A 15,074-nucleotide genomic window follows, 5' to 3' on the forward strand; every position below is an offset into this window, starting at 1 on the left:
CCAAAAGGTTTTACTTGGCTAGATGCAGCAAAAAATTGTTATTAAATACAAATGTGGTGTAGCTTGGTACCGATGGGCTACTACAATGAGTAACAGACACTGCTACAGGCCCAAAAGGATTTACTGGTCTAGATGCAGTAAAAAATTGTTATTAAATAGAAAGGTGGTGTAGCTTAGTACAGATGGGCTACTACAATGAGTAACAGACACTGCTACAGGCCCAAAAGGATTTACTGGGCTAGATGCAGTAAAAATTGTTATTAAATACAAAGTTGGTGTAGCTTGGTACAGATGGGCTCCTCCACTGACTACCAGAAACTGCTACTATGCCCAAAAGGTTTTACTTGGCTAGATGCAGTAAAAAATTGTTATTAAATACAAAAGTGGTGTAGCTTGGTACAGATGGGCTACTCCAATGTGTAACAGACACTGCTACTATGCCCAAAAGGTTTACTTGGCTAGGTGCAGTAAAAAATTGGTATTGGATACACTGGTGGTGTAGCTTGCAACACAGATAGGCTACTCCACTGACTAACACACACTGCTAGAGGCCCAAAAGGATTGGCTTAGCTAGATTTAGCCAAATGCTGTGAAAAACACTTGCACAGCACTGACACAGACCTGCTTGGCAAAAAGTGTTAGGAAATGCTGTAACCTAGCCCTCAAAAGGGCTGCAATTACAACTAATCCCTACTCCCTAAACCTATCTGTTTATTTAAGAGCAAATTTGCTTGCAATTCACACAGTTACAAAGTATAGCGCCCACAGCAGCAGCGGTGCCGTCTAACACTCAGCTGCAGCAGTGAGAAAATGGTGGCGACGGGGAAAATGGCTGGGTCTTATAGGCAAGGACATGTGACATACACAGCCAATGACACATGCCCTTGCTTGTGTGAAAAAAAAGCACTTCGCCGCGAGTGTGCTCTGCTGATATGCTAACAGACTGCACCTCCCCACTGTAAATGCGGGAAAGAAAAAAAAAATGGAGATCGGCATTATTTCTGCAGAGATCCATCCCCTGCCCCTCCCCCCGCCCACTCTTCACTGAAACTGTCTATTAATATTGATCAACAGTATTACTGTGAAAAAATCCAGTTACGATTTTGGTGCACGAACAGTTATCGAACATAACCTCGAACAGCCTTATTTTTTGCAAATCGTTCGGGTTCGTCGAACGGCTCGAACACCGCCCGAACAGCTCGAATTTGAGATTGGCGAACAGTTCGAGTCGAACACCGCTCATCTCTAATCATGAACTCTCCTGAGGTAGAAGCCAAGGCACACCAGAGGATTCTCTGGTGGGACCATCCATCCCTGCCGAGAAGCAGCCCTGGCTAAGAAAAGTGTGGAGGAAGGTTCCCGGACACTCTATGGCTGCTTTTTTAATGTGGATCGGACGTGCTTATGCATGTTATTTCTCAAACCGCATTGCAGATCAGGCAATTGCCCAACTCTGTAGTCATGAAATTAAATGCGCAAAGAAAGATGTGTGTGTGTCAAAGCACTACCGACAAGTGCGAGTTTATGTTGGACAGGCTGCCATTGCTTCTGCAACAAGCTGCATTAGAGGGTAGATAGGGTTTCCCTCTATGCCAGTCCTTTCACCGAGCTAAATCCATCTCAGCAAAAAAAGCTGTGGACGGGCTCCGTACCGTCCCTGGCCACATTCACCTGTTTGTGGTTAGGTGGTCCTTCCCAGTAAGTGCACTGGGGAGGGCACAGGTAATGTTGTGGGACCCATGCTTGTGGAAGGCAGAGACAATACCGGGAAAAATAGTGGCGGCTGGGGACCGAGTATGGACACCCGGATGCTGCCGCCATAAGATTGTGGACAGCTTCCGTCTCCACAAGCCTAAAAGGCCACATTTCAAGTCAGGCAGCTGTCAAAAATGTGGCAGTATAGTATTGTAGCCTGTGGGAGGGTGGGTGGCTGGCTGCATACTTACGCTTGCATTCCAAGGAATGGGGTAGGGATAACTGAACGCTGCACTGGGACAAGGACGTGGACGGTGATTGTTGCAAGTCTGCATCGACAGGTGCATGGCGGGAGGCATCTTCGCATGCGCCAAGGATCACTTATGATGGGCACACTTTTAGGCAGTGACCTGGGAATCAGAAATTCTTCCAGAGGTCTTCCCCATGCTGTTCTCGTGTCTTTTCAGCACTGTATGCATGTGTCTGATGATGTGTCACACACCACATGCCAGATAAGGTTGTAAAATGTTAAAATGACATTTCCCAGAGAATGCATTTGTCTTGGTTGAAAGCAATGCAAAAGTGCAAAAACTCATCAAAAACGTGTGAACATAGCCCAAGGTGTGGAGGAGTATTTTTGTTTCTGGTTATTTATTTTGCCTTATATACAAGTCATTGCCCTGGAAAGGATGTTCCTTAACAAATTTCCCAGGAAAATCCACTTTGGTTTTGTTTTCGTATGTTTTATTGTGAGTCCGTAAAAGTGGCGTAATACTCTGACAACGTTGTTGACAGCAGTAACCTGGGAGTCAGAAATGCTTCCACGGGTCTTCCCCATGCTGTTCCCATGTCATTTGAGCTCTGTTCCCATCGATTTGGGCAATTTTTAGGCCCTCTGCAGACCGCCGGGGGGAGTCGCCTGAAAAATGCTCGCGTTTCCCATTGACTTACATTGGGCTCATCGCTCGGGTCGAGCACCAGAGTATTCCAATTTGCTCGACCCAAGCAACGAGTACCCGAGCATTTTAGTGCTCGCTCATCACTAGTTATGTATTAACTCATTAATCTCTTTCCTTATGTTCTAGGTGTTAACTATTTGTTCACGTAAAATGCAATATGCATTAACGAGTTAATAATTTTCCTTATTTCTAGGCGTTAATTATTTCTTCATGTAAAATGGGATATGTATTTATGGGTTAATCCTTTTCATTACTTTCGAGGCATTAATTATTTCTTCACGTAAAGTGTGCTATATAAGAAATTGTTACGAAGGGGCAGCGTCATGTCAAGGCAGCTGGCAGGATCGGGTCTTTGGAAAGCTAAGTGGTGGTACGGAAAAAGGTGTGTGTGTGGGAGGCCCATTGTGGGCGGGTCACCTCCCTCCATTTGGGAGAGAATAAGCAGGGTCTTGACTGGGTTAATGTCTCAGAGGGAAATTGGATGGGCACCATTGAACTGGAGGGCCCCCGAATCGGTGCGTTGCAGTTGGGGGGAATAGAGGAGGAGCTGATGGTCAGAGGTTTTGATGTGGTGGCTTCCAAAGACCCTTTTCTTAATCTCAGGTTATTTTATATGTAATATATGTGTTAAATTTAATGTGTTAATTTGCTTAATAAAGGTTGCTGTGGCTATTTCATCCAAGTCACAGTGTCTGTCTTTATTGAGGGAACAGGGGAATTGCGGGGGGGGGGGGCGGAGGTTATTGGGCACTGAGTTTTGGTCCAGAGGGGCAGAGGTCAGTCATTCTGCAGTCATGAAGAGGTGCGTTTTCAGGTTCCGTTTGAAGGATCCAAATGTGGAGGCTAATCGGACATGTTGAGGCACAGATTTCCAGAGGATGGGGGATATTTGGGAGAAGTTTGGAAGCGGTTTGGTGAGGAATGAATAAGTGTGGAGGAGAGAAGGAGGTCTTTGGAGGACCGGAGATTACATAAGGGAATATAACTTGAGATTAGTTCAGAGATGTACGGAGGAGAAAGGTTATGTATGGCTTTGTAGGTCAGTGGTACTAGTTTGAACTGGATATGTTGGGCATTTGGGAGCCAGTGAAAGGATTTTCAAAAGGGGTAGCAGAGGAGTAGCAAGGCGAGAGATGAACTAGTCATGCAGCAGAGTTAAGGATGGACTGGAGAGGTGCAAAATTGTTAGTAGGTAGGACACAGAGGAGGATGTTGCAGCAGTCAAGGCTGAAGATGAGTTTAGTAGCAGTTTAGTAGATTGAGGGTTGAGGAAAGGATGGATTCTGGAAATATTTTTGAGCTAGAGGCGACAGGAGGTGGCGAGAGCGTGGATGTGTGGTTTGAAGGACAGGGCGGAGTCAAGGGTTATTCCTTGCTGGTACAGGGGAGAGTGTGATGTAATTTATTGTGATAGAAAGATTAGATGGTTAAGATATGAGAGATGAGGGAAAAATGATGAGTTCAGATTTGTCCACACTGATCTTGAGGAAGCGAGACGAGAAGGAGCAAGATATGGCTGACAGACACGCTGGGATTCTGGACAGAAGAGAGGTAATGTCTGGGCCAAAGAGGTAGATCAGGGTGTCATTAGCGTACAGATAGTACTGGAAGCCATGGGATTTTTTGAGCTGTCCCAGGCCAAGGGTATAGATTGAGAACAGTAGGGGTTTTAGGACAGAGCCTTGAGGGACTCCAACAGAGAGAGGGCGGGATGAGGATGTAGTGTGGGAGTTGGGGAAGCTAAATGTGCGGTTGGAAAGGTATGAGGAGATCCAGGATAGGGCAAGGTCTTTAACGTCAAAGGAAGAGAGGATCTGTAGTAGGAGGCAGTGGTCAACTGTGTCGAAGGCAGAGGACTGGTCAAGAAGGATAGTATAGAGAATTGTCTGTTAGTTTTGGCTGTAAGTCATTAGTAATTTTGGTAAGGGCACTTTTAGTGGAATGGTGGGGGCGGAAACCAGATTGTTGGTTGTCAAAGAGAGAGTTATATGAAAAGTGAGCGTAAAGTTCAGCGTGAATGTGTTGCTCAAGGAGTTTGGAGGCAAATGGGAGCAGCGATATAGGGCGGTAGCTGGACAAGGCAGTTGGGTCGAGGGATTGCTTTTTGAGGATGGGCGTGATTGTGGCATGTTTGAAGGCAGAGGGGAAGGTACCAGAAGTTAGTGATAGGTTGAAGAGATGGGTTAGGGATGGGATGAGTCTGGGGTGAGGTTGGGGAGGAGGTGGGATGGGATTGGGTCGAGTGTACAAGTGGTGAGGTGTGATTTGGAGAGGAGACGAGTAAGGTCTCCTTCAGTGATGTTGGAAATGGAGGTTATGGAGGAAGGGCAATGTTCTGGAAAACAAAGGGTTTGTGGTGGTCGGAGAGTAAAGATTTGCCTTGTTTGGTCAATCTTCTTTTTGAAGTGTGTGGCAAACTGCTCAGCAGAGATGACAGAGGTCGAAGAAGGCAGTGGAGGGCAGAGGAGAGAATTAAAAGTGTTGAATAACTGTTTGGGGTTGTAGGATAAGGACGATACGAGGGTTGTGAAGTAGGCCTATTTAACAGAGGTGAGGGCTGATTTGAATGCGAGCGTTGCTGGTTTGAATGCAGTGAAGTCATCTTGTGAATGTGTTTTCTTCCAACACCGCTCTGCAACACTGGACGTTTGCCGAAGATTTTTAGTGAGGTTGTTGAGCCAGGGTTGTCTATTGATTCGTCACATTCTGCCATGCACAAGAGGGGTGACCAAGTCAATAGCTGATGTGAGAGTGGCATTGTAGAAAGCAGTGGTGCTGTCTGTGTTGTGGAGTGAAGATATGGATGTCAGTGGTAGATTACAGTCAGAGAGTGTGTGGGTGTCTAGCTGTGCAAGGTTTCTACAGGGGTGTGCTAGTTGCTGAACATGGGTGACAGAAGAGGAGGGTACAGGGATGAGAACGTGAGTTGATGTTGGTCAGACAGGGGCTGGGGGAGGTTTTGAGGTTAGAAAGGGAGCAAAGTCAGGTGAAGTTGAGATATAGTGTATGTCCGTCTGTGTGGGTGACTGAGTAGGACCACTGAGTAAGTCCAAAAGATGAAGTAAGCTACAGGAGTTTGGAAGCTGCTGGCTGGCGAGTGTCAGTGGGGATGTTGAAATCGCCCATGATGATTGTAGGAATGTCAACAGAGAAAAAGTGAAGAAGCCAGGTGGAGAAGTGGTGGGCAATAAAGGCGGTGACTGGGCTCGGAGGTCGGTATATGACAGCCACTAGGAGGTTGGAGGGAGAGTAGATGTGGACAGATTGGACTTCAAAAGAAAGGAGAATAAGGGAGGGCAGAGGTGGGATAAGGCTAAAGGTTCAGTTGGTAGAAAGGAGATGACCCACTCCTCCACAAGTCTGACACGTAGTGAACGACTGGAGAAGATGGTGCACAAGTATCTCGAGCTTATTAACAATCCCATCGGTGGGCTTCGGACCCTTTTGAATTTTGGCCTAGAAAAATTGAAGAGTACCCTGAGCTCGCCTGTCACGCCCTAGAAGTTTTGTCATGGTCGGCAGCCAGCGTTCTCTAAGAATGTGTCTTCTGTGCTGCTGGTGTGTTCATGGATAAGCGCATCTGGTTGTCCCCTGAAAGTGTAGACCATCTAGCTTTCATCAAGATGAACAAGTCATAGATTTCCAATGACTTTTGCACCCCAGTCGCAGACCAGGAAGACTAGATGATGGTGAACTTTTTAGTGTGCTGCATTGATCTCACGTAATTGCAGTCTGTGACACCTTTGTCGCTTCTGTGCCTGTTGTTGCTAGTGCTGCTGATGTTGCTAAAAAAATTTGAAATGTCAAGACTCCAAGTTGTGTCTCCATTTGATGGGTTGCCTGTAGTGGAAGGGGTATCATATCCCCCTTATACTGTTTCTACTATGGGGAATTGATAATTTAAGTGCTGTGGAATTATTGGCACTATGTAAGTGAATAAAATAAATAAATAGAAATTGATGCCACCTTAGTGGTATCTGCCCATAATTATTGGAAATGTTTGGTCTCCAAGTTAGATCTCCTTTATGAGTGATGTCTGAACTTGGCAGAACTCTCAGAGCACAAGGCCTACACTTGTGACTCATTCACCAGTTACTAATCAAAGTTTAAGTTAGAAATGCTGCTCCAAGCCCTGTCCAGTGATGAAATGTGGCATGGTTTCAAGACCACACTATTAGTGCAACCAATTTAGATTCTTAAATGTGGACTCCTGGCTGCAGCACAATACTAGCACACAATAATAAAGCCGAAATGCGGCCTAGCTTCTGTAGCACGGTAGTAACAGAAAAAATTTAGATTTTATCATGTGAACCCCTGTATGGAGCAGAATATCAGTACCAAAGAATTGAAAGAAGAAATGTAGCTTGCTTTAGGTAGCACGGTAGTAAGAAAACCAATTTTGATTTTATCATGTGTACCCCTGAATGGAGAATAATAACAGCACCAAAACATTCCAAACTGAGATCTGGCCTGCTGTATCACATTACTAACAGAAGAAATTTATTTTTTTTTACTGTGGATGAGGCCTATAATAAATAGAATATATGCTCCAAAAAAATTCAAACTGAGATCTCCCCTGCTGTATCACCTTAGTAACAGAAGAAATTATTATTTTTTACTGTGGATGAGGCCTGTATGCAATAGAATATATGCTACAAACAATTTTAAACTGAGATCTGGCCTGCTGTATCATGTTACTAACAGATTTTTTTTTGTTACTGTGGATGAGGCCTGTATACAATAGAATATATGCTAAAAACAATTTCAGAGTTCTATGCTGAAATTTGCCCTGCTGTCTTTGTCTGGACATCACTAATAGCACGCAAAAAAAAATCTGCTGGAAGGTCGATTTCACAGCCACACAGGACACTAGCTATTTAAACTATCTGACTTAGGAGCAACCGCCTAGCTAACTAGCTAAAATCTCTCAGTATCCAGGAGCATGGACAGGAGCATCCTCTCTGAGCTGTTATACTGACAAAATGGTGCTAAAACAACATATCCGCTCTTTATATAGAGAGGGACATGTGATTTCAGCAGCCAATGGCACAAGCCCTTATGTCTGGACATTGTGGATGGTTCCTGCGCTCTGATTGGCTAGCCGCAATTTGCACACATTAAGTTAGGGAAAAAAAATTAGATTACCTGCATGCCACTCCTCTGACTTCTCCCCACCCACTCCCCTCATCAAACACCCACACCCCCCCCACCCCGCTCATCATAATGCAACACTATCCTAGCCAAAGTGCTGAAAATACTATAGTGGAAACGTAATCATTTGCAGAACATTTACCGAATTTTGACAATTTTAAGTAAAAACGGTCGAATTTGAAATTGACGAACGTTTTTCGAACATGTTCTCTCATCTCTAATCACCAGTCCCTGTGAAGAATAGTACTTTAACATCACCATAAAATAGATAAAGCATTTAGCACATAAAATAGATATAGCATATAGCAACATGACACTTATACCCCAGTGCAGCAAGATGAATTAAAGAAGCCCTCCCATCAAATTGTTATCCTCTTAATATATTGCAGTCATCATATTATATAGCACTGTGTACTTATAATTGCTCATTTTACCTTTCCACCCAGGTAATTCTTCTCTTTTCTCTGCTCTATGTAGAAACTGTAAGTCTCTTTTCCCTGCAAAAATCAATCCCCTCTTCAACTTCTGACCCAGATGCTCCCTCCTCCCCCTGCCAGGGACTTTGGCAGTGACTTTTGAGTTATGCAGGGAAAATTGACTTCCTGTTTTACATAGAGCTTAGAAAGATTCAGCTATTCAATTTTTAATCACGTGATGTCATAGACCTAATGGAAAACAGAAGAATTAACTGGGTAGAAAGGCAAAATGAGCAATTGTAAGTACACAATGTTAAATAATATGATGATTGCAATAAAGTAAGAGGATAAAAATTTTGATGGGAGTGCTTCTTTAATGCAGAAAACTTGACAACTTGACATGTTCTATGGCTTAAACTATGTTGAGTGTCGAGTTATAGCTTTCATGGTGTGAATATTGTATGGTGGGTGACATGTGAAAAATGCATTAATCAATGCGTTACAAAATGCTATGATGATGTTACATTTCATATAGGGTCTAGAGTAATATAATGGAGAGGCTGCAGAAACAACCCCCTATTGCAATATGATATGTGAATAAGATTTTGTGGTTATGGATATAGGGAAAATATATATTTTTGTACTGTGTTAGCCAATAGATAGGAAAATATTTAGATTTGAGAGTCCTCAGTGGTTGATACCTTTTAATGGCTAACTGAAAATATGGTAACAAGTTGCAAGCTTTTGAGACTACGCAGGTCTCTTCATCAGGCTAGTATAACACACAATCTGAAGAGCCACATGTTTATACACAATAAGACACAGAAATAATGCAATAGATCCGACAGGTGACGGAAAGCAGAGTTATTATGGGAGAGATAAACAGTTCTGGCTATAAATATTCTAGCAACTAATAGATAAGGAGTGTGAAGGTTGTCCTGTGACTAGGTCCAGTGTTATGATGGCCTCACAAGTCTGAGGGGCACATTCCTTAGTTGATGTAGAATGACATAAATCCATGCGACACATTCATTCCTGCTCTGAAAGTGTCAAATGTAATCATCCGTTTATATTCTGAGATTCTTCTTTCTCTTTGAGATTTGAAGTTACCTTTTAATACCAGTAATTTCATGTCTTTTATGCTGTGATCAGGGGAACAAAAATGCTTGGCTACAGGTAGATATATTCCTTTTTTCTTTTTTTGTGTGGCGATGATGATTCATTCTTGTCCTAAGTTTTTACCCTGTCTCCCCTATATAAAGACCCCCAGCTGGACATTTGGTACATATAATTAAGTGCACTACATTAGATGTGATACAGCTGAAAGTACCTGGGATCTTGTAGTCCTGATGCGAGTTGGGTATCCTCATCTTGTCTGTGGTAATTATGAATGGACAGGTTTTACATTTTTTCTGGTTGCAAGGAAAGGTACCTGTAGCTGGTGGAGATGACAGAGAGCTTCTGACAATGATGCTTCTTAGATTTGGGGGCTGCCTGAAACACAGAAGTGGGGGGTCATTAAATATGGATTGTAATTGGGAACCTTTTTGTAGTAAGGGTTGAAGTTTCTGTGCAGCTCTCCTTAGCACCTCCAGATTTGGATTGTAGGTGACTACTAGAGGCACCCGGTTGCTTTCTTGTTTAGTTTGGTAATGTATGTGATGATTCCTTGATGTTCTGGTGGCTCTTGTAATCTGGTTCTCAATTGTTCTTGGATGGTAGCCCTGATTCAAAAAGGTCTTTCTGAGGCCATCAAGGTGTTTGTCTCTATCCATAGAGTTGGAACATATCCGATTGTATCTGACGGCTTGGCTGTAGACAATAGAGTTTTTTATGTGTTTTGGATGGAAACTGTCCCATTTAAGGTATGTAGGATGGTTGATTGGTTTCCGGTACAAGGATGTCTCTATTTCATTGTTATGTAGCTTGATGATGGTGTCCAAAAAGTTAATTTCAGTACAGGAGTAGTTGAGTGTTAGGTTGATGGTGGGATGAAATCGATTAAAGTGTTCATGGAACGTCTTCAGCTGTTGCTCAGACCCCGTCCAGATGATTAAAATATCGTCAATGAAACAATAGTAGGCCAGAGGCCTGATGGGACATGAGGACAAAAAGTCACTTTCAAGCTTGGCCATGAAAAGATTTGCATACTGTGGAGCCATTTTACTTCCCATCGCTGTACCAGTTTCCTGTAGATATACGTTGTTATCAAATTCAAAGTAATTGTGGGTGAGGATGAATTCGGTAAGTTTGACCACCGAATCAGCAACAATTCCTGTATTTTCTATGAAGATTTTGCAGGCATTTAATCCATCCTGGTGTGGGATATTAGAATACAAAGATTCCACATCCATGGTGGCCAGGATGGTTCCTTCTGGCAGAGGACATACTGCTGCTAGTTTATTCAGTAGGTCTGTCGTGTCCTGAATGTAGCTGAGTGTAATCTTTACCAGAGGTTTAAGAACACACTCTACCCATCCAGAAACTTTCTCAGTAAAGGTGCCCACACACGAAATAATTGGTCTTCCTGGGTTTCCAGATTTGTGGATTTTGGGGAGCATATAGAATGTCCCTATTCTTGGACTCTCTGGTATCAGGTCATCGGCTCTTATGGATTCGTCATGCAGACAAGATACCAACTTGTTTAGTTCCTTGTAATAGTCCTGTGTAGGGTCAGACTCCAGTTTTTTGCAGTAGCGTGTGTCCATCAGTTGTCTGTTTGCTTCCTTCATGTAGTTTGATGTGTTCATCATCACTATTGCATCACCCTTGTCAGCAGGTGTTTAATGATGATTTCTTTGTTGGTTTTCAAAGATTGTATGGCCTTTCTGGTTATGGATAGAGATAGGTCAGTCTCCAAATAAAAATAAAATATTCCATTTTTAATCACTATTGAGTTTGGTGTTGTACTTACAGACATCCATAAGGAATAATCATGTAGACATATAATTAGCTTTTTTTGGTCGGGCTCTTATTTTGCATTCTATTATTTTATTGTAACTGTGTAGCTTAAAGATGAAAAGTTTATAGTCGGTTCTTAAAACAAAATCTACTGTCATAAGTTGGAGTCATAACACAGATATTAGGAATAGAAGATGGGACCACATGCTTGCTGCTTTGTGCTAATGAGCAAAATTAATTTTTTGTAGTAATGTCTTCTTATTCAGCACCTGCTGGGCGCCTTATGCAAAATCTAGAGGCTTTGTTAGCTTGAAATGGAGCGTGAAAAATAACAAAATCAAGGACAGACGTTACATTATTTTTAATATGACGTCCTGCTGGGTCATTGGTTTATATATTAAAATATAAGCAGTGATGTCACTTTGTTAACCCACTCGTATGTATGGGTCATTCTGCATTCAGGTAATTATTGTTAATATTTTTCCATTAGAAGGCTATAAAATGATACAAACATTTGCATTCCTATTTTCTTCAGCATATGCTGAAGGGAAGAGTCTGTAAATCAATGACCTACCTCTTGGCAGGTGGCACCACATGCCTGCCATTCATATTTTTTCTTTAAGATTATTACCTGCTTTTGAAAAGTAAGTGTCATGTCAATGTCATGATACCCTTCCTCTTTATGCAATACTTAAATCTCAAACTTGCCTAGGTAGAAATAGTAGTCAAGAAAAAATGGCAGTAAATCTTTATATATAACCTTTAAAATCTATTGCAGAATCAGTAAGCAGATGACAAGCTCACCAGTAGACTGGTCTCATCTTATGTTTCTTCTGTTCATGGTTGACCAGAGAAGAGTCTATGCAGGGAAGTTGGAAGATAAAGCACTGTACCCTGGGGGTTTCTGTTTAGGAGTATGACTTACAATTACACAGACTGCAGTAGGCCATATGTGAAGGTTTTATGGTGTATGCTTGTTTCAGAAACAGTGCCACACCTGTCAATAGACCGTGTCTGGTAATGCAGCTGATCTTACTTCAGGTCAGTCTGTGGAAACTGGAACAACCCCTTGAACAAATAAGACGCTGTATTGTACATAGCAATGTGTTGCATCTACACCCAACATGTTGGCATGAGATAAATAAAACCCATTAGCCTCGATTTATGTTAGAAATTTTGTCATAATTCTGGCTTAAATTGTCAAAATGTTGGCACAACTCAGAGTTACTCATACATTTTGTGACTTTTGTCATTCTCACACCAGTTTCTCCCAGCTACGCCAAAATGGGTGGAGGTGGGGCATGATGGGGGCACAATACCATTTCTCATCTAATCCATGATGAGCTGTTGCAATACTTACGCCAGAAATCTTACACGAGTGGCGCACAGAGTCGTCAGACACTGATGATTCATGAAGAGGTGTGCACCTAACTCTACCATGTCCCGTCATCAAGACCAGTGAGAAAATCGCTGGTCTTGATGAATTGGAACCATTAGATTTTTAAACTCACTTAAGTTTCTATCTCACTCTGTAACTAAATAACTGTCGGTATTGATCTCAGGCAACAGATTATTGTGGAATATGAACAAACAACCTTAAAAGGGATCTGTCACCAGATTTATTGCGTAGAATGTCAGAAAGACTATTTAGTACTTAATTAAAATTTTCCAGTAAAATATTAAAAAACAATATATAATGAGTCCTGCCATCTTAAAGGGAATCTGTCACCCCCTGGGACCTATCAGATCTCTAATATGGGCATACAGGTGATAGAAATGTGAATCTATGCTTACCTGTATGTCCCATATTAGAGGTCTACTTGCTTTGTAATAGCTTTTTATTAAATTAGTTTTGGCAAGCTTCGCGTCCGGGGAACTTAAAGAAATGCCCACCTATCTACCTAATTTCCATATTTCCCCCCTCCTCTGCACGTCACAGGGCCCTGTGACATACAGTTCCCGGCCGGATCCCGCGCCTGTGCAATTTACCCTGTATGGAAGTCGCTCTTCTTCCTGCAATCTGTGTAGCCTTGTAGGGCAGGGATCTTGTGCGCAGGAGCCTGCGCACATGTTTCCTGCTCCACAGGGCTACACTGACAGCAGAAAGAAGAGCGACTTCCATACAGGGTAAATTGCGCAGGCGCGGGATCCGGCCGGGAACTGTATGTCACAGGGCCCTGTGACGTGCAGAGGAGGGGGGAAATATGGAAATTAAGTAGAGAGGCGGGGATCTCTTCTCGAACCCCGCATGCGAAGCTTGCCAAAACTAACTTAATAAAAAGTTATTACAAAGCAAGTAGACCTCTAATATGGGCCATAGAGGTAAGTATAGATTCACATTTTTATCACCTGTATGCCCATATTAGAGGTCTGATAGGTCCCAGGGGGGTGACAGATTCCCTTTAATATTAGGATTAGAGACAATCTGACATGGATTTTCAAAGTAAATACATCAATTTCTTCAGGTTTAAATGATCTATTTAAAGAGCTTGACCACTACTTTTACATTGATGACCTATCTTTTGTATAGTATTGCAAAAGAAAGAGAGTAGTGGCACCAGCCATCCAAAATACCTTTAAATCAATCAAACTAATATCCGTGGGGATGACGTGACTGCTGCCCTACTTCGTTTGGAATCTCATTGGATTTATGAGGTGAATTGTGTGTCCTCCATGGCTGTCAACGAGAAACTGTTGTTCACAGGTTTTTCTAAAAAATAAGATGCCTACCTCAAATGATCTTCTCTCCTATTGCTATATCAGCAATAATTAAAATTGGAGAGAGCTTCTTTCTGACAGCTTATGTGTTTGTTGCTCTCCTTTCTGTGACTGGCAGATTTTTCTGTTTGGTATATATATATATATATATATATATATATATATATATATACGTATATGCATGTTCTTTGGTTAAAATCTCTATATTCTTCTTGGGGGTGACCTCGCTATATATCATTATATTCTCATGCAATACGTTTATATGATGTATACATTTTTTTGATGCTTGGGCACTTTATCTTCTAAAACTTCATTCAATGTGGCCTTTTCATTGAGCATCTGCTTTCCCTGTGGATTTTCTGTTAAAGGGCTATATGGTATGTGTGGTCTTGGGAATGGACATGCAGACGCACAGATTTTTTGCTGTTTTGTCGATGGGGGTAGGTTTCCTGTAAAGTCTATGTACTTTTATGTATTTGTTGTTGCACCTGCATGTTTCTACCTGCTATATATATATATATATATATATATATATATACATACATATATACATACATACATACACTGCTCAAAAAAATAAAGGGAACACTTAAACAACAGAATATAACTCCAGGTAAATCAAACTTGTGTGAAAACAAACTGTTCACTTAGGAAGCAACACTGATCGACAATCAATTTCACATGCTGTTGTGCAAATGGAATAGACAATAGACGGAAATTATTGGTAATTATCAAGACACCCTCAATAACGGGGTGGTTCTGCAGGTGGGGATCACAGACCACTTCTCAGTACCAATGCTTTCTAGCTGATGTTTTAGTCACTTTTGAATGTTGGTTGTGCTTTCACATTCGTGGTAGCATGAGAAGGACTCTGCAACCCACAGAAGTTGCTCAGGTAGTGCAGCTCATCCAGGATGGCACATCAATGCGAGCTGTGGCAAGAAGGTTTGCTGTGTCCGTCAGCGTAGTGTCCAGAGGCTGGAGGCGCTACCAGGAGACAGGCCAGTACACCAGGAGACGTGGAGGGGGCCGTAGGAGGGCAACAACCCAGCGGCAGGACCGCTACCTCCGCCTTTGTGCAAGGAGGAACAGGAGGACCACTGCCAGAGCCCTGCAAAATGACCTCCAGCAGGCCACAAATGTGCATGTGTCTGCACAAACGGTTAGAAACTGACTCTATTAGGGTGGTATGAGGGCCCGACGTCCACAGATGGGGGTTGTGCTCACAGCCCAA

Source organism: Phyllobates terribilis, unplaced genomic scaffold, assembly GCF_046119375.1.
Source record: "Phyllobates terribilis strain yellow unplaced genomic scaffold, ASM4611937v1 Scaffold_1__5_contigs__length_1240528914, whole genome shotgun sequence".
Taxonomy (NCBI): Eukaryota; Metazoa; Chordata; class Amphibia; order Anura; family Dendrobatidae; genus Phyllobates; species Phyllobates terribilis.